This window comes from Lissotriton vulgaris, chromosome 6 (genome assembly GCF_964263255.1).
Source record: "Lissotriton vulgaris chromosome 6, aLisVul1.2, whole genome shotgun sequence".
NCBI classification, from domain to species: domain Eukaryota; kingdom Metazoa; phylum Chordata; class Amphibia; order Caudata; family Salamandridae; genus Lissotriton; species Lissotriton vulgaris.
In genome coordinates, this window is record NC_141694.1 from 1,448,040,088 (window position 1) to 1,448,067,902 (window position 27,815).

The following is a 27,815-nucleotide window of genomic DNA, read 5'->3' on the forward strand; positions in this document are numbered from 1 at the left end:
GTCTCAGTAGTTTTGTGAGTGTGCGAGAGAGTGTCTGAGTGGGTCTGTCAGTGGGTGCATGAGTGTCTGAGTGGCTGTCTGAGTGGATGCATGAGTGTCTGAGAAGGTGTCTGAGTGGGTGTGTGAGTTTCTGAGTGGGTCTGTGAGTGGGTGTCAAAGTGTCTGAGAAGGTTTGAAATACCTTCATAGTGGTGCGAGTCAGTCTGAGTGAGTGCATGAGTATCTGAGTGGGTCTGTAAGTGGGTGTGTGATTCTCTGAGTGAATCATGAGTGGGTATGTTAGTCTGTGAGTGGGTCTGCGAGTGAGTACTTGAGTGTCTGAGTTGGTCTGTGAGTGAGTGCATGAGTCTCTAATGGGTCAGTGAGTGAATGAGTCTCTGATTGTGTCTGTGAGTGAGTACATGAGTCTTTGAGTGGGCCTGTGAGTCGGTGCATGAGTGTCTAGGTGGGTCTGTGAGTGGGTGTGTTAGTGTCTTTGTAGGTCTTTGAATGAGCATATGAGTCTCTCAGTGGGTCTGCGAATAAGTGCATGAGTCTCTCAGTGGGTCTGTCAGTAATTCTCTGAGTCGGTTTGTGGGTGGGTGTGGGAGTCTGAGTTGGTCTGTGAGTTGGTGTGTGAGTCTCTAAATGGACCTTTGAGTGGGTGAATGAGTGGCTGAGTAGGTCAGTGAGCGGGTGCATGAGTTTCTGAATGGGTTTGTAAATAGACGTATAAGTATCTCAGGGGGGCTGTGAGAGGCTGTGTTAGTCACTGGGTGGGTCTGTGAGTGGGTGAATGAGTCTCTGAGGGGATATGTGAGCGAGGTACATGAGTGTCTGAGTGACTGTGAGTGGGTATGTGACTCAGTGGGTATGTGAGTGGATGCAGGAGTGTCTGAGTGTGTCTGTGAATGGGTGCATGAGTGTCTGAGTGGGTCTGTGAGTGGATGCATTTGTCTCTGAGTAGGCCTATGAGTGAGTGTGTGAGTGTCTGTGTGGGTCTGTGAGTGGATGCATGAGTCTGTTAGTTTGTCTGACTTCTGTTTTGCCTTTCCTGCTCATTTTTCTGCCTCGGTTTGCCTTTCCTGCTCATATTTCTGACCTCTGTTTTGTTTTTTCCGGTTGTTTTTTCTGACCTCTGTTTTTCATAGTGGAGGGGGCCCCGGGGACTCCATCACCCCAAGTCCAGCCTGAAAATGAATGTAATTAAAAGGGTAGCAGGGCCATACAGTCCCCTCCACGGGTCAATTTTTGCCCCAGGGACCACATCCTCTGTGGCCTGGCCATGGCTCCTGGGTGCTTTGGGCACCCAGTGTGCAGCATGAGGACTGCAGGGGGAGCCCCAAGGCCCCCACGGTACCAGCCATTCCCCATCTCTTGTGAGAGCGGGCATTGCTGTTGCACACAGGGAGCTGCTGCAAATGCAAGCTCCCTGTGTGCAAGACCAGAGGTTTCATCTCTTTCCCTGCCCACATGTTGGAGGGCAGGAAAAGAGAGTAAACCTTTGCTTCCAGCGGGCAGCAGCACTTTGACAGATTCTGCCAACTGGGAAAGTGTTTGCTGTTGCTTGGTAGGAGCTGTCAGCTCCCACCAAGCAAAAGCAAACAGCTGTGTCCCAGGAGTGAGCAGCCCAGGATATAGCAGGAGCTGCCCTGGGTAGAAACGGTCCCCAGCGCCATGATTGGCTCCAGGAGGGGAAATATTATTTGTAGCCCAGGGCATGTGTTAGTTCCCAGGCCGAGGGTCTACGCAGAACCCCTATTTAATGTTTATTGTATCCCCTGGGAGATGGTGGTCCCCGGGGCTTAGTGAGTCCTGTGCATCTCCCTATTTATTCACTTTATAGCCCCAGGGAGGTGGCTGTTCCTGGGGCATGGGTGGTCCGCGAGGACCCCTACATTTTAAATTAACATAAGCCCCAGTGAGGAGGTGGTCTCCAGGGCTTCAGGGGGTCTGTGTGGCCCACCTGTTTGTTTATATTTAGCCCATGGGAGTTAGTGGTCCCCAGGGCCCAGAAGGGTTGGCACAGCCCCCCTGCTAAAATGTAATCATACTATTCAGGGAGTTGGTGGTCCCTGAGGCATACAAATTCCCATGGACGAGGCCACGTGTGCCGCCCTCCTGTAATTTAATTCAATAGGCATGCCCCAGAGTGCTGCCCCGGGACCTCGCTTTATTAAAAACAAGCATGGAAGACCAGGCTTGCTTATTTTTTTCATTTTTGCTATGAATGCGCTGATACACCCGTGATTTTACTGCAACGTTGAAAAAAACATGTTTTAACCCCCACTGCAGAGTTTCTATGGGACCCCACCTATGGGGTCAGGGTATTTCTACCCTGCCCCCTTTTCTCTATTTAAAACAAAATGTGTGGGACTCAGCTTAAGCTGAGTCCCAAGATGGCTGTCAACACTTCCTGACTGAAGTATTGGCAGCCAATTAGATTACACAGCAGAGGGACTGTCGGATCCAAGGAGGATCTACACCCCCTAGATATACAAATTTGGATTTTGGTTAATATTAACCTTCGGGGAGAACTCTGCTCCGCCTGCAGAGTCTGCAGAGTTTTGGCTACTCGGCGTTACACGAATAATGGGGAGTAGGCAAAACCTTGCACACTCCGTGGTGGAGCGGAGTTGGCCTGCCTCCGCCTCCCACCCACCCTATAATAACAATTGCTAAAGTTTTAAAAAATAAGTTTAAAGCACCTTACCTTATCTTAGGTGTCTGCGGCTGGCCTCCTCCTCTCTTCATCTCATTCATGGTGAGAACTGCACATGCCCTGGTGCCTGCACATGCCCAGTTTTTACCACGAACACGATGAAGAGAGGGGGAGGCCAGCTGGGGACGCCGCAGATAAGGTAAAATGCTTTTAAACTTATTTTTTAAAACTTAAGCAATTGTTATTTTAGGGCGGGTAGGAGGCGGGTGGCGTAGCGGAGCAACGTGGAGTGCCACGGAGTTTGTTATCAACTCCGTGGCGCTCCTCGTAGACCCACTACGCACACTACACCCAGCTTTAGTTAATATCTCTAAAACTACTCAATGGATTTACATAAAATCACAAAAAGGCACTTCTCTGGATCAATATTTAACTTTCTGCCAAATTTGGTGTAATTCCATCCAGCGGTTCGGGCTGCAGTCGTGTTAAAAAACCCTATAGGAATTAACCTGGGCAAAACACGTTTTGGGACACCCCCTTTTTTTGAGCCCCACTTGATGAATCAGCCCAAACTTTCCAGACAGCAGCTGAAGTGACTGGCAAATTAGTTTTGAAAATTACTTGAAGATTCATCAAATGGCACCAAACTTATTAGCAAAACAAAAAAACGCTCTTCCTATGGAAAATAGGTCCTAACTATAACTACGTACTGGTGACTGCCACCATGGAGGATGTTAGTGGGGCTTGTGGCCATTTCGGCAGCCCCCAGATTCTACCCAGGGAGGCGGAATAGGAGACGCAGCCTGGAAGGAGGGCGACGAGTCAGCGCGAGGAAATCCCAGGATTGTCAGCGCGGTTTGCACGTCTTGCTTTAGAAAACTGGTGACTCCACTCTGTAGTCCTGTGGCAGTCTGGTAACTGGGCACTGTGGGAGCATCTACTCCTAATGGCGAGGTGGGTGTACAGCGTTTAATTTTTTGTGTGGATGGGCCTCCACGGACTCTGCTCTACAGCAATAAACTGTACTGTCTTCAAGGAGCCCGGTTTTCCAGCAACCTACCAGATGCATTCTGGGAATGGTAGGTGCTTATGTGAGACGACTATCGAGGGAGATGCCCTGTGACTTTTCAACTGGAGATTCATCTGTGTTATAATCAATGTTGATCATATTCGAGTTACAGGGATTGAAAATCAGTCACTTATGATACCATTGAAGAAGCATACCTGCTGTAGTTTATTGTCATGTTCGTCAAGCTGTGTGCATATTGACAACGGAATGTGCAGAGAATTTACATTAACGGGTCTCACTTGTTTATGACAGTTACATTGTAACAGCGTTTAACACATTATATGTCACTGTCAGGATTTGAACTGCACTTTGCTGTTTTTAAATTCATCATTTATTTAACTTTTATTTCTGACAGTGAATGTACGTATCATTAGCTGGCCTGCAGTACGTTAAAAATCATGGATATACTTGATTTTTAAGGCATGTCTTTGAACTTGAAAGGAGACAGTCTAACCGGGCATTCACTATGCAGTATGTCATCTATGTATACCAGTTTTAAGTATTTAAATTAGATTGCAATATGGCACTTTCTAGATTGACAAAGGCAGACCCTCTGCCGAAAAGCATCTCTCTTGTGTGCAGAGTCGTTGGAGGCCCCTGGCAATGAAGATGTGCTGCACATGTTACCTGCTTCGTTTGCATGCCCTCTTCTTGTTCGCATGAAGTGGGAGTTGTGGGATATATATATATATATATATATATTTTTTTATATTGTACACATAGATATTACCGACTGGCGGTCACCAGTAGGCAGCTATATTTAGGGCCATGTAGGAAAAGCATTTTCTTACTTGTCAATAACTTTAACATCTTTGACCAATTTTTATGATATTTTCCACGTTTGCTTTGATCAGTGTAGTGGGGACTGAGAATTTGGGGTGAGGAATAAGGTTGCACTTGTAATGTTAATTCCCATAGGAACATTTAGCCACACCAACAGCCCGAACTGCTGAACAGACTTACACCAAATTTGGCAGGGAGGTTGATGTTGGTTCAAGGAAGTACCTTTTACATATTTGGTGTAAATCTGTTGAGTAGTTTTTGCGAAATGTAAGCAAACAAATATAGGGATATCTCTGGCCAAGGATATTTCGCAAATGTTTCGAGATGAATCGCGAATGCCCCCACCAATGGGAATGATCTGTATGGCTAGGTGCAACTTGAGCAGAAAGTTGTGGCTGCCATTTTATCTATCGAGAATCGTTCACGGGGCTGAAAATTTGTGTGAAAGCCCACATAAGGGGTACTCTGACCCAATTTTTGAGAAATGGGGGTGTTAGTGACACAAGTTATGTGCCCAAAATAGATTTTCCTAATTGCACGTGATATTCGTGATGACGATGTGACCGCCAGCGTGGCCCCCCCCATGTACCACTGTGGGCACGTCACGACTATTGCTGGGAATATTTTTTTAAATCAGTGAATCTTTAATATGCATTGTTATAGAGATATTAAGGTTTTGATAAGTGTTTTATAGACTTATTTATATAGTGAGTTATGTACTGTGATGATTAGAATTAATTATAAATTTATCATTTTTAATGTGGTGGTGGCAATTAAATTCCTGCTTTTGCTTTCTGTCTTTGTAACGTAACCGCAGGGATCACGATGACCAACATCCTTGTGAACTCCGGCCTCACTGCGAAAACTGAATATAGGTTTAGAGATGGTTGTTATAGAAATACTCTGAAAAAACATGAGTTTGAAGTGTTCAGTGACAAAACCCCTAGTGTATAAAATACTGAAATATGTGTGCATATCTATGTTTGCACTTTATGAGAAAGGTGTGATTGTTGCGGTTAACGATGTCATTGTGACGTCCCAAATAACCGCAAAAATTAAAAATAGGTCTGAAAGATGTTTTTTAAAGAAACTTAGTAGAAAAATGAGTTTAAACATGCTTTGAAAGAAGTATGTATATAGTAATATGTGTAGTATAATTTTCAGAATGGATTTTTTTAAATATTATTTTCGGATGTGTTGGTGGTCATTGAATGTCTGGTTTTGTTTTCTGCTTTTGTGCCATATCCATAGATATCAGGCTTCCCGACAACAATGTGATCTCCAGCGTCACTGTGAGTAGATAAAATAGGTTTTAGAGATGTTTTTATAGAAGCTCTCTAGAAAAACATGACTTTAGAGAATAATGTAAGAAACACCTAGGGGCACATTAGGATGGCGGACGGATCGCCCCGCCAGGCTGGTGGTAGCCAACCGCCGGCCTTGCGGGGGTGATCCGCCCGCCATCCTTGCTGCAATGACCCCCCTCCATATTAACATGACTGGGGGGTCCGCGGCAGACGGAAAGACCGTCCGCCGCTTTTCCGCCCCTGTCGCCTTGTTACTGGGGAGGAAAAGGGTTTATATGGTGGCGGTGTCTATCAGACACCGCCAGCCATATCAGGACCGGCTTTGTTAGATTCCTTTCCGCCACAGAAAAGCATGTAGTCTTCACTTTGGAGGCCATTTGCAGTCCCCCATGGTGAAGGCGAGGTGGGGGCTGCACATGGGGGGTACCTGTGGTACCCCCCTGCATTTGCATACACAATGCAGCAGGCACAGCGCGGTGCCTGCCGCTTTGTGTATGCAAATGCATGCAAGTATTTCTAACAATGCGGCGGGTGCAGGTGTAAACATCGCCCGCCGCAATGTTAAACATGCCACTGTGGCAGGCGCATCCTAATACCCCCCACGGGACCCCAACCCTTCCCGCTATCGGATGGCGGGTGGGTTAAGTCCGCCCGTCATCCTAATGACCCTCTAGTGTGTAAAATACTGTAATATGTGTGGATATATATGTTTTACACTTTATGAAAAAGGCGTGATCCTTGCAGTTAACAACGTCATCTCGATGTCCTGAATAACCACACAAATGTCAAATAGGTCTGAAAGATCATTTTTAAAGAAACTTTTCAGGAAAATGAGTTTGAACATGCTTTGAAAGAAGTATGTATATAGTAATATGCGCAAGGCAATATTCAGAGTGGATTTTTTTACATATTAATTTTGAATGTGTTGGTGGTCATTAAAAGTCTGCTTTTGTATTCAGTTTTCGCAATGTATTCACAATGACCAGGTCGTAATCGCAAAGATTCCAAAAAAACTAAAGTAAACAAAAACCTTTAGAAAAAAACTTCACAATATTTCAGGTACTAGGGTGGCTCTGACAAGAGCCGTTGCGTTGGTTGTGTGTACATGGGTGTCACATATAAGACCAGATGCAGTGTTTTAGGTTACTTGGAAAAACCCTGTTGCCTTCATCTGTAAAGTGCACTCCATAATTTCTATATTTTCCATGCATGTCAAAATGCAGATTGTTGGTATTGATGTTATAGATAATGCCCATGCAATGGTCTCCGAGGAATGCAGAAGCAGTTTTATTAACGTATTTCCTGGTTTTGTCAAACTCTGGACAGGATTGATTTGACTACTTCCATTTCTGTCTTTGGCATATATTAGAGTACACCAAGACAGTGTGAGGGAAATGCAACATCAGTTCAGCAAAGCTTTCTTTCATTAGAATTTCCAGCCCTATCCCAGCAAATGTGCCTAGGTCATTGCTACCACAGTGCACAATCATGAGGTGAGGAGCTTGGGAATCCACAATGGATTTAACCAAAGCCAGCAACTGATGAAACTTTAACCCTCTCTGGCCAAAATCTGCACATTTGGCAAACCCAAGTCCCTGTCAATGCCTCTCTCTTTGCAGCCTATTTAGCCCAATGTATATAGCTGTCACCCAAAATCCATACTCTAAGCATTTTGAAATGAAGGAGCAATAGCAGTCAGAGGAAGGCTGGAGCTGAATGAGGTAGCTTTTCAAATGAAAAGCAGTTAAAATGGAGGTGCTAAAAAAAAAAAAAAAATATATATATATATATATATATATATATATATATATATATATATATATATATATATATATATATATATATATATATATATGTCATTGGATGCGGTCAGTAGAATATGTCTATATATTTCAAACTTTGTACAAACCACGTACTCTTGGCCACAACCAACGTCACCTTGATGACGTCGGTAGTCGCAAATATAATTTATTTTTGTAAAGGTGTTTTTCTCCTAAATTGATCACAGGAAAAAAGTTAAAACAATATCTTACTAAACATGTAGACTTAAACTTTACATAAGAAATATTTTTAAGGGTATTTTTCAGTATGTGAAACACATTTACTGATCACAGATTCTCCACAGTACATGCAACAATGTTGTATTGAAAACTGGTTATTAATGCACTTTCTGATAACCACATACAAAATCAAAAAATTAGTTGTATATAATATAAATATAATACACAATATTCAATTATAGAAAGAAAATGTGAAAATCTTAGAGGTTCACTTAAAAAAAATTGGATGTTACAATTAGGAAATAGAATTTGAAAAAAAAACTTAGAACCTGAAAAAAACAAAGGTTACAGGGACGTTATAGTTAAGAATTTTGCACTTAAAAAACCTTATTAATTCACTGAAAAACACAAAGGTCAAAGGGACATTATAGTTAGGAAATATAATTTTCAAAAAGCTTAGAAATTCACAGAAAAAAAACAAAGGTTAACTTCTGAACCAAAGGTTAACTGCTGAATGTCTCTGATTTTGTACGAGTGAAATGTCATCCTAACTATAAAATCCCTGTAAACTTTGTTTTTTTCAGTGAATATATATATATATGTGTGTGTGTGTGTGTACATTTCCTACTGGCGGTCGCCAGTCGGTAGTTATAGTTACAACCTAGTTTCCATAGGAAAATCATTTTTTGATTTGCTAATACCTTTGGCGTCATTTGACGAATCTTCCTGAAATTCCCCCCAAAAAAGGTCTATACAGGTCAGCTCCTATCCTGAAAGTTTGGGGTGATTGGTCAAGCCGGGGCTGAGAAAAAAGAGGGGTCCCAAAACGCATTTTCTCCATGTTAATTTCCATGGGAAATTTTGCGACGAGCTACAGCTCAAACTGCTGAACGGAATTGCCCCAAATTTGGCAGAAAGGCAGAGCTTTGTTCAGAAAGCGACCTTTTTTCAAATGGTGTAAATCTGTTCAGTAGTTTTTGAGAAATTAAAAAAATAAGAGTGAAAAATTCATTTTCCCATACGAAACTTTGTGCAAGGCTACAGCCGAAACTACTGAACGGAATTACTCCAAATTTGGCAGAAAGATAGTGTTTGGGAAAGAAAGCGACCTTTTTTTAAAATGGTGTAAATCCGTAGAGTAGTTGCTGAGAAATTAGAAAAATTAAATTTTCAATATCTGGGCGGAGCCTAAGTAGCATGCGCGAGCTTCGCTGTGATTGGTTGTTAGCACTCCAAACTTGGAAGTGTTGGCAGCCATCTTGTGGCTCGGTAGAAGTGAGTCACCTGAAAACAGAGAAACAAAGGTATAAAACAAGAGAAGGGGGCAGGGTAGAAAAATCCTTACCCACTAGGTCTGCTCAGGGGGTCCCAGAAGGACCCCCAGGGCCCAAAAAGGTATTTAAAAAAAAAATCAGCAAAAATGTGCGCTGGGGTCGTGGGTTCTCGTGTTTTATTTTAATGAGGTCCTTGGGTGAGCTAGGTTCCGGGGGTATTTCTTTAAAAATAACAGCAGGGTCTCGCAGGGGTTGCGGGGGTCTGTGCAGCCCCGGGGTTTCACCCATGTTGGGAGGTGGGTTGCGCTGCCCCTCTCTTGGAGTCTTCTATGTACTTGTAACTTTGGCGTTGTTTGACGAATCTTTATAAAATTATCTAAAAAGTTTCTCTTTTTTTGATTAGCTCCTATATTGAAAGTTTGGGGGTGAATGGTGTAGGAGGGGCTGAGAAAAAAGAGGGTCCTAAAACGTATTTTCTCCATGCAATTTCCATACCAAACTTTTCAGAAGACTACAGGTGAAACTGCTGACCAGAATTACGCCAAATTTGGCAGGGAGAAAGGTGATGGTGCTGAAAGCATGCTTTTGTTTAAATGGTGTAAATCCGTTAAGTAGTTGATGAGAAATATCAAATTTGACAGATATCAATATTTTAGAATTCTGACATGTGATTGGCTGAGGGGTTACAAGCACCAGCTTGCGGCTTATTGGCTGTGAATGGTTGAAACCAGGAAGTGTTGGCAGCCGTTTTGTGATTTACTCTGTCAGCTCGCATCTCTCGGTGTAATCAATCAATCAATCATCGCATTTATATAGCGCACTACTTACCCAGAGTGTCTCAAGGCGCTGGAGAAGCCATCATGTGCGAGGCAACACTGCCATCTGTGTCTGTGTGAGATATGCCTTTCACGCTGCCTCTCCTCATCTCACCAGGTCATGGGTATGCCTTTAGAAACCCGTCCGCCGGCTCAAAGGCTCTGTGAGTCAGTCTGTCGGTACGATCCCCTACACTACCCAAAGACTACCCAAACACCACTGCATTGCTGTAAACTCTAAAACACAACCCTTAGCAGGACCCCCTACACTACAGAAACAGTACTGCACTACCCTAAACCCTAAAATACTACCACCAGCACAACCTCTTACACTACCCAAACGCCATTGCATTGTCGTAAACCCTAAAACAGTACCCCTAGCAGGACCCCCTACCCTACCCAAACACTAGTGCAGTACCCTAAATCTTAAAACACTACTCTCAGCACGACCCCATATACTACACAAACACCACTGTACTGCCGGAAAACCCTAAAACATTACTCCCAGCATGACCCCTACACTCCCCAAATACCACTGTACTGCCGTAAACCCTTAAACTCTACTCCCAGCATGACCCCCTACACTACACAAACACCACTGCACTACCCTAAACCCTAAAACAGTACTCCTAGCATGACCCCTTATACTACCCAAACATTAGTGCATTGTTGTATTTCTAAAACATTACCTCCAGCATGATTCTTACACTACCCAAACACCACTGCAATACCTTAAACGCTAAAACGCAACGTGCAGCACAACCCCCTATGTAACTTTGGCATTGTTTGACGAATCTTTATAAAATTATCTAAAAAGTTTCTCTTTTTTTGATTAGCTCCTATATTGAAAGTTTGGGGGTGAATGGTGTAGGAGGGGCTGAGAAAAAAGAGGGTCCTAAAACGTATTTTCTCCATGCAATTTCCATACCAAACTTTTCAGAAGACTACAGGTGAAACTGCTGACCAGAATTACGCCAAATTTGGCAGGGAGAAAGGTGATGGTGCTGAAAGCATGCTTTTGTTTAAATGGTGTAAATCCGTTAAGTAGTTGATGAGAAATATCAAATTTGACAGATATCAATATTTGAGAATTCTGACATGTGATTGGCTGAGGGGTTACAAGCACCAGCTTGCGGCTTATTGGCTGTGAATGGTTGAAACCAGGAAGTGTTGGCAGCCGTTTTGTGATTTACTCTGTCAGCTCGCATCTCTCGGTGTAATCAATCAATCAATCATCGCATTTATATAGCGCACTACTTACCCAGAGGGTCTCAAGGCGCTGGAGGAGCCATCATGTGCGAGGCAACACTGCCATCTGTGTCTGTGTGAGATATGCCTTTCACGCTGCCTCTCCTCATCTCACCAGGTCATGGGTATGCCTTTAGAAACCCGTCCGCCGGCTCAAAGGCTCTGTGAGTCAGTCTGTCGGTACGATCCCCTACACTACCCAAAGACTACCCAAACACCACTGCATTGCTGTAAACTCTAAAACACAACCCTTAGCAGGACCCCCTACACTACAGAAACAGTACTGCACTACCCTAAACCCTAAAATACTACCACCAGCACAACCTCTTACACTACCCAAACGCCATTGCATTGTCGTAAACCCTAAAACAGTACCCCTAGCAGGACCCCCTACCCTACCCAAACACTAGTGCACTACCCTAAATCTTAAAACACTACTCTCAGCACGACCCCATATACTACACAAACACCACTGTACTGCCGGAAAACCCTAAAACATTACTCCCAGCATGACCCCTACACTCCCCAAATACCACTGTACTGCCGTAAACCCTTAAACTCTACTCCCAGCATGACCCCCTACACTACACAAACACCACTGCACTACCCTAAAACAGTACTCCTAGCATGACCCCTTATACTACCCAAACATTAGTGCATTGTTGTATTTCTAAAACATTACCTCCAGCATGATTCTTACACTACCCAAACACCACTGCAGTACCTTAAATGCTAAAACGCAACGTGCAGCACAAACCCCCTACAGTACACAAACACTACTGTACTATCCTCAAGCATAAAAAATTACCAGTCCGTCGGCTTACAGATGTGCGTCTGCAAACCGTGGTGTCCCAGCTCTACATGTACGAATCAGTCCGTTAGGTGAAAGGGGTGTCTATGCTGGCAGGGCCGTTGGCCCTTTGGGTGTTCCATTGTGAGTTAGACCCGAGTTCTCCCTCTGCGAGCCAGCTCGCTGGTGTGCGTTTGCGAGCCAACGGCCCATAGCTCACACCGTGTGAGCCGAGACGACGGGCCGCAGCTCTCCCTCTGCGAGCCTGCTCGACAGCCTGCAGGGCTCCCTGTGCTAGCCGGATCGCAGCTGTCACGCTGTGAACCGATATTGGGAATATAAGGCATCTCTAAAAAGAGCCCTTGTGTTTATTAGTTGGAGCTACATATAAGTGGAGGTGCACAGCTTCAGGCTATTCAGAAAAACTCGATGTCCCTGATCTGTGAAGTGTACTCCATCACTTCTGTAGATATCAGCCATATCAAAACGTATGTTGTTGTAGATCGACCCCATTCTATGGTCTCTGAGGTATGCAAACACAGCTTTGTTGACATTCTATCTCAATTTTTCAATCTGAGGACAACATTGGTTTGACCCTTTCCACTTCTATCTTTGGCATATATTGGAATATATAAAGACAGTTTGAGGCAAAAGTAACATCAATTGTCTAAAGGTGTCCTTCATTAGCATCTCCAAACCTACCTCAGTCAATGGGCCTAGGTTGTTTCCACCATAGTGCACAATCATGAGGTCAGGGGGTTGAAGATCCAAACAGGTTTTAACCACAGGCAACAATTGGTGCCACTTTAATCCTCTCTGTCCAAACCATGTAATGTCCACATTTTGAAAAGCTAGGTCTAAGTCAATACGTCTCTGGTCTGCACACCTTTTGCACCAGAAAACATAGGTATGTCCTACGATCCATACTAGCATTCTGAAGATATGGCTGGGAGGTATGGATAGATGTCTGTAGCTCATGCAGTCCTTTTGCAGAATAAGAGATTTGTTTAAAGATGGGGAACTTCATTTTTTCCCCATACAAAATGATAACTGATTGGGAGATGAAAAGCATTGTTTTTTTAAAAGTAGGGTGCCCATTCTTTTTGTGGAAAAGCATCTTTGTAATTGGTTAATAAAAAGCAGTTTAAACGTGGAGTACATATCATAGGATAAAATTTGCTCAACTCAACCATATTGCTACTTGTATTTGGAAGGCACTTTTCGAACTTAAAACAATCGTAAACTTTTAACCTGCACGTGGCGTTAAATGTTCGAGAAAATGTTGCAAAAAAATATTGTTAAGTTTAAAAAAATTGATGAACTTTTAACCTGGACATGTTGTAGAATGTTCTAGAAAGTGTGTTGATAGAATACGTTGCACTTCTGACTTCTATGTGTCCTTGAATATTAAAAAACGTGTTTATATGGAAAAATTAAAAAAATAACAATAGAGAGAAGTTTTGCAATCTAAAAGAATCAAGGAACTATTCTAATTTGTTCTTTACATGTATTTATGTGTGGAGGAACACAATTACAGGCACAACAGCACCAGGAAGAGGAACAAGCAGGGAGTTGGGGGACGGGGAGAGATGGGCACAGTGGCACACATGCACAATTAAATATAACACAACTACAGACAAACCATGGCCAAAATGAAACACACCAACAATGAGCACAAGTCACAACCCGCCAACATCATACCACTGAACAAGCATACAAGTGTAAACCACACTACCTGAAAGGGAGAAGGGTGAACAAAACCTCACATGAAGGGATATCTCACGCACAATGCAGCACACACACATAGGAAGCAGAGTATACCAACATCCAACAGAATGTTGTCCAAACACAAACATTCACACAATCGAACACAGGACACAAATGCTCGCGAGATAGCTCAGACAAAGAACCTTTCATCCCTACAGTAAGTTCTCTATCTGCATTCATACAGGATGTTTACAAACGCCGGTCGTGGGTGTTGTGGGATGTCTGCGACCCTGATCATCATGAATGACATGCCCAGCATGTGGCACATGGGTGGGTTTACTGTGTGTTACGTTGCCAAACAGCTGCTTCTCCCTCCCATGAGCCACCACACTTTTGTGCGGTGCGCTGTTGTATCCCGTGCACACCAATGGCACACCATTGTAATGCCTATATACTTGCGCATGTCCTGCGGCATTCGAACCACACCGTGACACTGCTGCTTGGAGGTGGTGCATGTCACTTACAACATCGACTGCTGCGGCCCTTGTGGCGGCCACACCAGAACACAGAGACACACTTACTGCACTTCCTGCACATGGACATGTCTGAGACCCCCTGTTCCTTTTACCAGATAGGCACACCAGTGCGCTGACCTGTGTACGCCGGACTAGCACACGAAGCTTGTGCATGCAGGAGGATGCGTGCACAGCTACATGTCCAGGCTCACTGCCAACGCTCTGGTGACATGGTAACGTCTGCTGAAGACAGAACACTGTGATGTTGCAGGGCCTGTGCCCATCATGCTAAAAATGTAAATTGATACTTGTATAGCGCACTACTCACCCGCAAGGGTCTCAAGGCACTTGTACGAATACCGCTGTGGAACTAGTCCTGGCTTTCCCTGTAAGGCGTCCACTCCTGGGCACCCCCAAGGTGGAGGCCAGGCATCCTTAGCGTTGTGGGGGCCGTTGTGGAGATTAAGCAAGCTATTGCCCTGAGTTGCAGAGTGGGACTTCATGATTGGAATAGGCACCGAGGCGAGAATTATCAGGTCCGTGGAATTTTGAGCCCAAGACCCGCCGAGGCAGGGAATTGAACCCTGGTCCCGGGCTAGACTTCTGCATCAGGGTCTGCCACTGTAACCATTGAGCTAACACAATGACCACACAGACACACTTGCTCAGATGCAGGTTCGGGGGACGTTGGCAGTCCGGGGGTTGTTGCGATAAGTGTTGTGGTCATCATGGGTATCCGTGTATCATGCTCATAGACTCTATGGCACCTGTGGGTATTCCGGTGTGGCTCTTGGCTGTGTTCCCTTTTATGCTGGAGGTAGTCTTCCTGCTTAACACCAGCAGAAAGCAGGTGTAAAGTTCCTTGTTGTAACGCGGTTTATCGCCCAAATTTGTTTCGCATTACAGTTTTTGCCTTACCTTGTGAAAGGTGTGATGTGGTTTTTTCGTTCACAGAAAAATATACAAACTGTGCAGTGAATCCCGTCAAGATCCAGCATCTGAGTCACTATTCCTAATCAATATAAATACAATGAGATTTCTTCATTAATTTTGTGTGTACACTGTAAATACACCCACTACCACAGTACAATTCAATACAGGATTTTAGTATTTAGAATAAATCATAAAGGTGCACCTTGTGTCTTTTTGCACAGGAACGCCTACTCTGCATCTCATTATCAGCACTTTAATGCAACTAAAGTTGAGATAAATCTAACACACCATTCAGAAGCCGATGCAAACTGCAGACATCACCAATATTCCTGCGATAACTGCCCTAAAATTTAACACCATGGTGGACAACACGAAATAACAGTAATAAGAACGAGAAAGAGTCACACAGCACTTAAGTAACAACCAAAAACGTTATTGATTTTTTTTTTCCTTTTTTTATTCAAGCTATATTTTTCTGTAAACTTATATATTAAGGATACATTAAATTTAACAAACTGAACACAAAATAACAAGGCGGAAGACTCCTGGTGGGAACATGAATGTCGATGACACAGCCTGGAAAATAAAGTACAAAATAAGGATGTGTGAAATGCGCATATCAAAGGAGTGAGACGCAGAGAAAGAGAGAAGGAAAAAAAAAAGAGAGAAAAAGAGAGGGAAGGAAAGAAAGGGGGTGAGAAAGGGAGAAGGGAGAGAGAGATAGAAGGAAAGGAAGGAAGAGAGTGAGAAAGAGAGTGAAGAGAGGGAAGTGTGAGAGAGAGAGACACTGCCGCCCCTGCCCCTCCATGACCAAATAAGTACCTGCTGGCACCGGAGTGTCTACCAGTGGGCACTCCACGTGCCCATTAAAGCTCCATGGCCCGGCATATCTCAAAGATGTCGCTGAGTCCTGAGTCGTGAATGGCGGAGACCACATCAGCTTCGCCGTGGCCCGGTAGATTTCACACATGTCGCTGAGTCCTGAGTCATCTATGGTGAAGACCACATCAGCTTTTGGTGCTGCTAACCCTGTGCAACGCAAGTCAGCGCCACGTGGTGGTAGGCTGCTGACGTCCATACAGCTTAAGGTGCGACTAACCCTCTGCGTACCTTTTCAAGGACTCGATTACTGATTATTGATTTTTTAATATCGACCTACCATATTGATGTTTTAATATCAAAGGGACAGAATATAGAAGGTAAGTATTATCAATTTTTTTAATATCGAAGGGACAGAATTTCGGAGGTAAGTAATATAAATGTTGTTAATATCGATGTAAGTAATATCGATGTTACTAATATCGATTTTTATATGATTTTTATGTATATTATTATGTATTTAATATGTTTTTTTAATGTAATGTAAGTAAATTTTGTATTTTAGTACCATAGCGGGTTGTGGGTTTATAGGGGAATAGGGTGAGAACTAATTTAATTATTAATTTTTTAGGAATTATAAATACATTTTAATTAATTGTTAATTCATTGTTATTAATCGGTAATTTATTTTGATTACTTGAATAATAGATAATTATGTTATGTGGCGGGTTGTGGATTTATAGGGGAATAGAGTGAAAAGTAATATAATTATGCTAATTATTTTTTGGGGGAATTATAAATTAATTTTAATTAATTGTTAGTGAATTTTTATTAATTGGTAATTTATTTTAATTAATTGATTAATTGATAATTATGTTCTGTAGCGGGTTGTGGGTTTATAGGGGAATAGGGTGGGAAGTAATTTAATTATACTAAAATAATTATAAATTTTTTAGGAATTATAAATTATTTTAATTAAGTGGTAATTAATTTTTATTAATTGGTAATTTATTTTAACTAATTGATTAATTGATAATTATATTCTGTAGCTTGTTATGGGTTTATAGAGGAATAGGCTGGGGAATAATTTAAATGTAATTAAGTAATAATTTATTTTCATAAATATTTTTGCTAATTATATCATTGCTAATTAATTGTTAATTGGTAATTAATTTGTATTAATTGGTAATTCATTTTAATTAATTGATTAATTGATAATTATGGTAAGTGTATTATTTTCTTATTGGCATTTGTAGTGTGTTATTAGGGGAATAGTGTGTAAAGTAATGGATATGTAATTAAGTAGTTAGTACAAATATAGTTGGGTATTGATAAATCATTTTGGGATATTAATTATTAATTGGTCATAATTATTTTAATAATTATGTATTGGTATTTGTAAATAGTTTAGATTAATTTAATATTTTTAACTGTTACGCTATCCAACACTTTCCTTACGGTTGCACTCTCTGGAGTGGGAATAGTAATTTTTACCCCTACACTATCCAGGAATTTCCCTACTATTGCACTCTCTGGAAGAGGAATTGTAATTTTTACCCCTACGCTATCCAACACTTTCCCTACTATTGCACTCTCTGGGGGGGGGGGATAGTAATGTTTACTCCCACACTAGCCAACACTTTCCCTATTGTTGCACTCTCTGGAGTGGGAATAGTAACTTTTACCCCTACGCTATCCAACACTTTTCCTACTGTTGCACTCTCTAGAGTGGGATTAGTAATTTTTACCCCTATGCTATCAAACACTTTCCCTTCTGTTGCACTCTCTGGAGTGGGAATAGTAATTTTTACCCCTACGCTATTCAACACTTTCCCTACTGTTGCACTCTCTAGAGTTGAAATAGTAATTTTCACCTCTACGCTATCCAATACTTTCCCTACTGTTGCACCCTCTGGAGTGGGAAGAGTAATTTTTACCCCTACTCTATCCAACACTTTCCCTACTGTTGCACTCTCTGGAGTAGTAATAGTAATTTTTACCCTTAAGCTATCCAACACTTTCCCTACTGTTGCACTCTCTGGAGTTGGAATAGTATTTTTTACCCCTACGTTATCCAACACTTTCCCTACTGTTGCACTCTCTGGAGTGGTAATAGTAATTTTTACCCATACGCTATCCAACATTTTCCTTACTGTTTTTTTGGGGGGAGTTGAAATAGTATTTTATAACCTCTGTTACTTAATAATTTTTGTATTGTTTTAGTTAATGTAGTTTATAATTAATTTTAAAAATATTAAAAGTAAACAGTTTTTTAAAAATTAGTTTTGCATAATTATTAGATGTTTTATTTATGTTATTATTTTATGTGTATGGATGAATTTATAATTGATAATATTTTTAATTATTTATACATTATTACAATAAGGGGCCGATTCCGATTAGGGAAACAAATCCGTACGACGGTTCGTATTCGAAGCCGTTTCCGTACGAATCGTACAAATCTGTCCGAATCGCGTAGTACGATCCGTATGATAGAAATGCATCCGAATCCATGCGAACTGTACGAATAACAAGGCTAAATCCGTATGAATTAGACTCTCACAGTGAACCGTACGATTCGTAAACATGCCGTACGACCCGCCAAGTACGTTCCAGAACGGGTAATGAATACGCAATTCGTACGGAACATGTTGCGTATAGGCAATTCGTACGGAGAGCCACACATTCACATAAGCACCGTACCCCTAAACGCAAGGGGTGTACACACCGTACACCTACGGCCTTGGGGGGTACGAACCGTACCACTACGCACCGTATGCCAATATTCATGGGGTGTACGCACGGGAATATTCGCACCTGAAATCCAGGGGTGTATGCACCGTACCCCAACGCACCGTACACCTGCTACCATGGGGTGTACGCACCGTACCACTGCTATCATGGGGTGTACGCACCGTACTCGGGGGGGTCCGTTTAGTATGCATTTCGAGGCAAAATCTGCTTTTACGGATGTTTTAAGCTCTAGAAGAAAAAGAGTCGTACGGAATGTTGTCGATACGATTCGTACTTGCTGGGTCGGAAAATACAGCTTCGATCCGTACGGACATCGCGTACTGCGCGTTCTGAATGCGATTTGTACAGATCAGTGAGTTGTACGGTCTTCGGTACGTTTCGTACGGAGAACTGCTTTGGGTACACATCGCACTAGGTCGTACGTACGGGTACGGTTCTCCATACGAATCGTATGGGAAAAAAGCTCTGTACGGCTATTCGGAGGGCATTTTCCCGAATCGGAAACTGCCTCTAAATATTAAAACTGATTAAGTATATAAATTATATAATATATATATGTTTAATTCATTTTTTATTAAATGATGTACATTACTTATTAATTTTAAATGATATCAAATATTTTTTACTATGTTTATTATAGTTTTAAGTATTTTTTAATTAATTTTATATTTTTATTTATTTAAAAAAATGATGTTTTTTTGTAAACGATATTTTTGACTTCAATATTTTTTTAACAATATTTTTGTACTTACCTTCTTGTAGATAGGATGTCGATATTGTTTACATCGATATTATTGCTCTGATATTTTTTATCTCAATATTTTGTGTAGCAATATTTTGTCGAACATTCCCATGGAGCGTCCTCCATCCAGTCACCACTGGTAATAAAGGATGTCGATCCATTATATGTGCGTGGTCACATGGCCTGTGATGCATGTGCCAGATGGGTGTGGTGTGTGTGCAAACCTGCCCTCAGGGAGTGGCCGTGAGATGTTGACAACTAGACCACTGACCTGCACATCAACAGCGAGTACGCCTGCGACAGGTAGCTATGTGGGGCCAACGTCGTAATGTAATCGGAGTGGTGTGGCGTATGACGGAACAGGGCAAGGATAGCCACAATGACAGGGTCGGCACGTAGTACTGCATCTGTGAGTCGTGCGGATAGGCAGCAGTTGTCCATCTGCAAGCCTGGGTGCGAACTGTTCATAAGTAACACTACATAAGCATTTACAAGCCATTTTGTGATTCAGTCCGTCAGCTGGCGTCTGTTCGAGGCATTTCTGAAAACATACCGGTGTTCTTTCTATGAGAGAAACCCCTTTCACGCTGCGTCGCCCCACATCAGCAGGTAAAGCACCCTCTTCCTACATTACCAACATACCTCCAACAACCTTTTTGGGCCAGAAAGTGTCCCTGTGCAGTGGACAAACAAGTATCTTAGTCATGTATAGATTTGCTTATGAAACATTTTATTTAAAGAAAACAACAACAAATAAAAGTGAAGGGAGACTGGTGCTGTGGTTGCTGCCACGGTCTTGGGGTCACTGCCATTCAGGACTCAGGACACAGTTCCACATGTGGGATCGGCTTGTGTTGTACTGGGTTAGTGGCACCACGTGCCGCCGGTCTTGCATATGGAAATAAGCGTCACTGATCGAAGGGAGTCTGGTGCTGTGGTCGCTGCCATGGACTTGAGGTCACTGCCACCCCGGACTCACATGTGGGATCGGCTTGTGTCGTACAGGGTTAGTGGCATCACGTGTCGCCACTCTTACATATGGAAATATGCCTCACTGATCAAAGGGAGTCTGGTGCTGTGGTCGCTGTCACAGACTTGGGGTCACTGCCATTCAGGATTCAGGACACAGTTACACATGAGGGATCGGCTTGTGTTTTACTGGGTTAGTGGCACCACGTGTCGCCAGTCTTGCATATGGAAATATGTCTCACTGATCGAAGGGAGTCTGGTGCTGTGGTCGCTGCCACAGACTTGGGGTCACTGCCATTCAGGACTCAGGACACAGTTACATATGTGGGATTGGCTTGTGTTGTACAGAGTAGTGGCATCACTTCTCGCCGGTCTTGCGTATGGAAATAGGACTCACTGATCGAAGGGAGTCCGATACTGTGGTCGCGGCCATGGACTTGGGGTCACTGGCATTCAGGACTCAGGACACAGTTCCACATGTGGGATCAGCTTGTTCGTCTACTGGGTTAGTGGCATCACGTGTCGCCACTCTTAATATATGAAAAATATGCCTCATTGATCAAAGGGAGTCTGGTGCTGTGGTCGCTGCCATGGACTTGGGGTCACTGCCATTCAGGACTCAGCACACAGTTACACATGTGGGATTGGCTTGTGTTGAACAGGGTTAGTGGCAGCACATATCCAAAATTCAAACTGTGAGCTCTGCTGCCAGCATTGTAGACTTGTATTGAGTGTTCGTTTGTGCTTGAAGATGAATTTGGTGTTTGTACTAAAACTATAACTGATATAAAAAAAAGGTCTTGAAGCAAGGATACTAAAAGGATATTATACAGGTTTTAGGCCTGTGATAGTTACTTGCCTACTGGACTCTGTAATTAAAGAATCAAGACTTAATTTTAATTGTGAGCCCTGATGACCGCAGTGTAGGCCAGAGGTAGCGGTCAGCAAGGGCCCATAGCCACATGGTGTTGAGTTGAGGTGCACAGTTAGTGGCACCAGAAGCATTGAGACTGTAAGAGCCTGTGATGATGCTTGGTGCGGACGGAGCGCACTGGAGCGATGTCTCTTGCCTACTGGACTGCGTCATCTGCAATCGGGAGTCTATCTAAATTGTGAGCCCTGCTGACCGCAGGGTAGGCCAGAGGTAGAGGTGAGCAAGGGCATTGAAAAAATCTTCATAGCAGTCACAATCTCCAAGTAATTCCATTTCAGTCTGCCAAGGTTTGAAGAGTTGCAGAAGAGGTAAATAGAAAAACGACTTTTTATCTGGCGTATTGCATCCTAGTTTCCTATGATTAATCAGATTTCCTTTGGCATACTTTACCAAACATCCTTCAGATCCAATTACAGTGTATTTTCCTTCATTTATATTTTCTGTAACTTTTTTTGGAAAGTCTAACGTTGCAGTATTTCATATAGACATATGTTTTCCAGTTATGGACTTCTATTTCGATAGTACGTATCCACCATATTGTTTTCAGAATATCTGTACTTTCCGGTTCATTCAGTGCCAAGTATTCAATTTCTTGTACAGATTTCAAAACTCGATTTCGTGCTGCAGGAAGACCAAGGCTTATCCAGATGATCCCTCTTGACTTTGAATATAAACTTGCAGATGTCGATCGACGCAAACATTTGTAGGATCTAATTTCTCGATGTGAAACCATCTTTAAGCTGAAGCTGTAAAATGTTTTGCGAAGTGTCTTGTCCTGTGAATTTTTTTTCTACATTTCTTTCAATTCTGTCTTCTCACACTTGGTAATATATGACTTGACATAGCCAGAAACAGCAGTTCAGTTATAGGCAACATTTTGTATGTCCATATTTGCATACCACATCTTGTAAATCACCGCATTGTAATCATTAATGTACTTCGATTAATCTGTTATTTTTATATTATAATCATTTTTGGGTGATTTTCAATTTATAGTATGCCTCACTGCTGACATAAAACTGTTCATTCTTCCTTGCAATGACTTTTGGTGCACTGAGTTAGTAGTACCCTTGGCGCTCAGCGTGTACGTTCCCTGCGATGATGCATGGTTCAGGGGGGGGCTGCACTCGGACCAATTTCTTTTGTCTATTGAATTCTGCCTGGCTTCTGTTGAACAGGGTTAGTGGTACTACGTGTTGCGGCTTGTGTTGAACAGAGTTAGTCGTAGCACATGTCGCGCCTTGTGTTGTACAAGATTAGTGGCAGCATGTATCGCCGGTCTTGCATATGGAAATATGCCTCACTGATCGAAGGGAGTCTGGTGCTGTGGTCACTGCCATGGACTTGGGGTCACTGCCATTCAGGACTCAGGCCACAGTTGCACAAGTGGGATCTACAGTGCCAATGATGCGTTGTCCGGGCAGGCCGTACTGGTAACAATGTCTGGTGCCTACTGGACTGCATCAGCTGCAATCCTGACTCGATCTGAATTGGGAGCCCTACTCGCCGCAGTGGAGGAAGCGGTGAGAAAGGGCCCACAGGCACGTGGCTTTGACTTAAGCAATATCTTTTGCTTACTGGACTGCCTCATTTGAAATTGTGACATAATCTGTATTGTGAGCTCTACTCACCGCAGTGTAGGCTGGAGGCAGTAGTCAGGAAGAGCACACAGGCATGTCGTGTTGACTTAAGCAATGTCTGTTGCCTACTGGACTGCCTCATCTTGAATCGTGACTCGATCTGAATTGTAAGCCCTACTCACCGCAGTGTAGACCGGAGGCAGCAGTGAGGAAGGGCACACAGCCACGTGGCATTGACTTAAGCAATGTCTGTTGCATACTGGACTGCGTCATCTGCAATCGCGACTCAATCTGAATTGTCAGCCTTGCTGTTTGCAGTGTATATCGAAGGCAGTAGTTTGTACAGACATAAGTCCGCGGTGCTGTCAACTGGGGGCCTTTGTGGCAGAAGCCAGCGATCGGCTGAGGAGGCTGTCGGTCATGACAGCGACCTCGTGGCAGGGTGAGGGGCGCCACCCTGGCAGACGCTTTAGCTTTCCCACAGGTTAACCACGCCCAGAAGGCCAGCCTATTTATTCACACTCCTACGCTGAAGTGGCGTACATCGGACCAGCCCACTCTGGTTACGCTTATGGGGGGACAACACAGCTACATGACTGAGATCTTCCCTAATGTTCGACGTAACATGGTTGGGTCCACTGTCCACAACACTACAAGCACCAGTAGTATTTGTGCACATGGAGAGGTGTGTGTTGTGCATACTGAGATGTGTCCAGCACATTACTGCTACACTTTGCATTGTGTGCAATGTTATTCATGGGTGAATTGCTTCGTTCACATATAGTTTTTTCACACCTGTCCCAATATTCAGCTATTGTGTGGCTGAGGGGTCATGTTGTTTTCTGAAAATTTGCTGTCTTGTTCTGCGCTGCCTCGTGGTAGAGGGGTGGAGGTCCTGAGGGTTGTGGCAGTGGGTGTTGTGTCCTTCTTGGGTGGCGAAAAAAACTAACTATAGATTAAATAAACATTATAATTAGAAGTAAGCATTAAAAAAATATTGAAAATCACTGCAAAAAACAGCTTTCAGGCACGTTATAGATAGATATTAGCATTTAAAAAACCTTTGAAATTCACTGAAAAAACCATAGGTTTCAGGCACTTTATAGTTAGAAATTAATATTTAAAAAACCTTAGAAATTCACTAAAAAAACATAGGTTTGAGGCATGTTATAATTAGAAATTAGCCTTTAAAAAAAACTTAGAAATTCACAGAAAAAAACATAGGTTTCAGACATGTTATAGTTAGTTGGACATTTCACTCGAACAAAACCATATAAATTCCCTTGCTATAGTTAGTTCAGCTAACTATAACTCACATACTCGCAATGCACTGCGGATGATGTCACATATTACATCATTCATGACATGGTCAGTGACATCACTGAAGATATCACTGATGACATCCCTGATGACATCTCATATTACATCACTGATGATATCACTGATGACATCATCCACATCAAAATATGATGCACCTCCTCACAGTCCAATATAATCTTTGATAGTCCTACTGTAAAATACACACTACTGTTTTTAAAACCATGGACACACCAATACCATTTACTACATACGCACTCACTGATTTCTAGGTCTACACACATCCGCCCATTCACCCATACAATCACTCATACATGTAGTCACTCATCAATACAACACTATCATAAGCACTCATACACCTATACAGACACTCACACACTGCCACTCATCCATGGAGTTACTCACACACCTAGTGAGTCATGCTAAGAATCAAACACACTTCCATTTTCTCACCTATAGATTTATACACACACCACCTCACTTATTCAAACATATACTAACACATACTTACTCTCTTATACAATCACTGGTACAAATACACACTCATCCATACAGCCACTCTCACAATCACCGACTCTCACAGATAGTCATTTATATACTCCAAGTCTCTCATACACTGCCTTTTACATATGTAGTTACTTGGACATGTACCACTGAGACATCCGTTCACTCACCAACATACCCATCCACACACTCAACCACCCATACAGCTGTTTCCAGTGAATCAACCACTCAGACATCTATGAGCACAGTCACATATCTCCCACACACACTCCGTCTCCCATACAAAAATACTCAGGCAACCAATCAATGATCCATATAGACACTCATGTAGCTACTGATCGACCCATGCAGCAGCTTACACAACAACAAACTGATACAGACATCATCCTGACGTATCGCGTAGCCGCGTCCGCGTGATACGCACGGCGTAAGCGCACCCGGAAGCACCCACGCACATACGAACGCGCTACGTAAGCGCCGCCGGGCGCACCCAGGGAAGCGTAGCGTAAGCGCGTTGGGTCATGTGACCTGAAAATAACACTTTTCATTGGTTCAGATTAGTTTTGGTTTCCAAATGATGAAAGCCCGGCTCATGAGACCTGAAAATAACACTTTTCATTGGTTCAGAACAGTTTTGTTTTCCAAATGATGAAAGCCCCCACCTTTTTTCCTCATTCTGACTTTATTCTTTGAGTGAGGAAGACCTGCTTCTATTGATAGAGAAATGGCTACAGTAGCAGCAGCAGCTGGAGCATCTGCACCACCACCACCACCACAAGGACCACCGCAACATCACATTGGTGGTGAAGACGAAGAGGAGGAGGAGGAGGAGGAGGAGGAGGAGGAGGAGGAGGAGAGAAGGCATTTCCTGCCTGAAGACAATCCCCCATATAAACCTAAGGAGCACTTTATATGGGAGTTTTTTAAAATCCCAAGGGGTGCAAAAAAAGTTAATGCTGCAAAGGTGACCTGTCTCCTCTGTGGTGCTGAACTTTCCAGGGGGAACCCTGCAAAAAAATATTAATTTGGGAATCACACAATGCATCGCCACATGCAACGAAAGCACCCCAATAACTATTCTGCAGCAGAGGTTAGAGAACTGACCAGAAACCCTCCCCAATCTTCTCCGAGCACCTCTAAACAACCCACTCCATCGGGTCCTGAAACTAGAGAGATGGTCCCATGCATCCAACGCCAGTTTGGAGAGTACAAGATTACTTGTATATTTTGTGGGACTACCATTTCTCATGGGGAGCAGAGCATCAAACTCATAAACCGTGCTGGAGACAACCACCAGTGCCGAAAGAAGCCTTAATTTTTTCCTGTTTTTTTTTGCTCCAGTTGAGATGTTTACAATTCCCTGTTTTTTGTTTGTCCCCATAAAAAATACAAAAAAAATATAAAACTGTTCATAAAAGCGAAAAAAAGTATAAAACAACAAAAAGAATAAAAAAAGCAGTTCTTTTCAGAACTACCTCCAATTTTAAAAAAAAAATGCTACATTTTTAAAAAAATCTGTCATTCTTTTTTCCCCATGGTACGCCCCCCGGTACACTCCCCGGTGCGCGTACCGGGCGCTCCCCCCACGCAAATCGAAAAAGAATTTTTTTTTTTTGCCCGCTGGGCCCTTTTATGGCCCCCACATCAAACCTAGGGGGTCAGGGGGGGTCTACTCTGCCCCCTTTTCCCTCTTTGTTTTTGCCACCTCTTGTGTCTCGATCCTACCAAGACACAAGATGGCGGCCGCTCCGGACTGTTTGAAATGTTGACAGACAACCGAGAGCCAATCACGTAGCGCGCTGGTTCGCGCCCCGGTGCGCGTACCGGAGCGCGCTTATAGATATATATATTTTTTTACCTTAATTACTCAAAATCCACTGGAGCACATATCTTGAGACATAGCAAAGGCACATCGGGCTACCAGTCCCTACAATTTTGCCAAGTTTGGTGGAAATCCATTCAGCCGTTCGGGCTAAAAGTGAGGTCGACCGCCCTATGGAAATTAACATGGGGAAAACACATTTTGGGACCCCCCTTCTTTCTCGGCCCCCGCTTGACTACTCCCCCCAAACTTTCAGGGAAGGACCGGAGCGCCGCCAGGCAAATTTGAGGTAATTTTCAGGCAGATTCCTCAACCGGCGCCAAAGTTACTCACAATAGAATGTTGCGATTTCCCTATTCAAAATAATCCTAACTATAACTATCTACTGGCGACCGCCAGTAGGTAATATTATAAAATTATATAACATTTCCAGCTAACTATAACTGGTGTGAAACCTATGGTTTTTTCAGTGAATTTAATAGCTTTTTTAAATGCTAATTCCTAACTATAACTGGTGTGAAACCTATGGTTTTTTCAGTGAATATATATATATATTCCTTAGACTCTTCTAAATTTGCTCCTTGCGATAGAAGTCACGGCACAGCAACAGGTAAATTTTAACAAAGATTGTTTATTTACACACCATGTGCAAAATAACGTGCATCGATTAGGACGGCCTACGCGTTTCGGCTTCTACAAGCCTTCCACTGGACCATAGAGTCCCTGGTGTCTAGACCATTTTTTAAAGTGCTATGTGCAGTACAAAAAAACCCTTTTCCATTTCAATTGCATGTCTAGACTGTCAACCTTGCTTCTAAGTGATGGCATAATCGTGGTCGCCATTTTGTAGGTGTTTTTATCGTACAATGTACAGGCTCCCACTGACTGGGAGTGCGTCCTTGAAGCCTTGGGCCTTTGCAAACAATATATATATATATATAAAATTGCAAAACTAAAAATACTCTTCCATGTGAGATGTGAAATTGCAAATGTATATATATATTTTTTTATACAATAATACTACAGGACTAATTTATGTATTTATACTGTTATTAATTCTCCTCTGTATTGGCACCTATGAGAAACTATAGGCAAATGTATTTATACATGTAGTATTTTGTTTATGTCCATCATTGGAACATGTGACTGCACGATATCACTTTAAAAAGGGCAAAAGCAATCTTTATCGCCATGTGACCAAGGCCGCTGGGACGGCCGAAACGCGTCATGACTTTCTGGTTAATGGTTGAATAAACAAGATGCTGAGAAAAGCTGGTCCTTGCCTCGTGTTT